The sequence below is a fragment of the Miscanthus floridulus genome, chromosome 13 (assembly GCF_019320115.1).
Source record: "Miscanthus floridulus cultivar M001 chromosome 13, ASM1932011v1, whole genome shotgun sequence".
NCBI classification, from domain to species: Eukaryota; Viridiplantae; Streptophyta; class Magnoliopsida; order Poales; family Poaceae; genus Miscanthus; species Miscanthus floridulus.
This window is the reverse complement of record NC_089592.1, coordinates 15274029-15275147: the sequence shown is the minus strand read 5'-3', so window position 1 is coordinate 15275147 and position 1119 is coordinate 15274029. Positions and strand designations below refer to the sequence as shown.

At 39.9% G+C, this 1119-nt stretch overlaps 1 long non-coding RNA gene across 1 annotated transcript; it reads right to left on the bottom strand.

Moving 5' to 3' along the window:
• On the bottom strand, nucleotides 1-1104 carry LOC136502328 (uncharacterized). Its single transcript, XR_010770489.1, has 3 exons — nucleotides 891-1104; nucleotides 413-636; nucleotides 1-96 (listed from the first exon to the last, which is right to left on the bottom strand). It is a non-coding gene; the product is annotated as an uncharacterized lncRNA (long non-coding RNA).
• Between the last annotated feature and the right edge of the window lie 15 nt (nucleotides 1105-1119).

Below are 1119 nucleotides of genomic sequence, written 5' to 3'. Positions count from 1 at the left end.
GCCAGTACTTACCTTGGAAGCACCAAACATATTCGCAGCATAAATATGAAAATCCCTTGGAAGCCAGAGAACATCATTGTCAGGTCCATGGAAGATCTGCAGAATGGTAATATGGGAAACAACATCTTCATCAGGTGCGAAGAAAAAAATGTTTATTTTTTAACTTTAATCGGCAAACGAATTGTGAGAACTCTAATGTAGCCTAATGTCATGAGAAGAAGTGCCGGCACCCTGTAACTAAACAATAGTGTTTTTTTTTTTTTTTTGGGGGGGGGGGGGTCCATCAAATATTTAATATTAAGTTTGACAAACATAGTTGGAAAACAACATCATTAATAGTGAAGAAAAGGAGTGCATCCCAAAACTGGAGACTGGAGAAACATGCAAAATAGAAAGAGGAGGCATAGCATACCTAAATTCGGCAGCTAACTTTATAGTAATCGAAAATGAGGTAACCGAAGAACTTGGTGACCCAATAAAACTATTTTGCTGCTGGTGCATATGAGGAAACCTTGACTGCCAATATGTGTATCAGTAAATCAGTTTGAGGAAAGCACCAATGCATATATGACTATATCATTCACGCAGTTATCATCCATCAGGTAGAGATCATGTGGAGCATCTTACGATTATTACCTGAAAGGGGAAAAAGCATCACTAAACTATTCAGTGTTGGATTTCCTCTCATTGTAATCATAGAGCACATATTCAGGGTCAGAGTTGTACATGGTAAACCCATAATGATCAAAGCAATTCAGCTAAACATATTTTAGAGACCCAGTGAGAATTGGGGACCATAAAAACTGACATCATTCCGTAAGCCTGAATGGCCTAGGATTGGGTGATTTCTCTGAGCCTCTCCTTGCTCTTCTGGTTCTGCATTTACCTACCTGAATTGAGAAAAGCTCCCTTTTTCAACACTGGCCATTACTCTTGACTCTGAGCCATTCAACTAATCGTTACAACAGAGTCTTCTAGGATGAAGCGGTCCTCCTTGACCTACAGTGTAGCAGCAGAGAAAAGCTCCCTTTTTCAACACTGGCCATTACTCTTGACTCTGAGCCATTCAACTAATCGTTACAACAGAGTCTTCTAGGATGAAGTGGTCCTCGACCTACA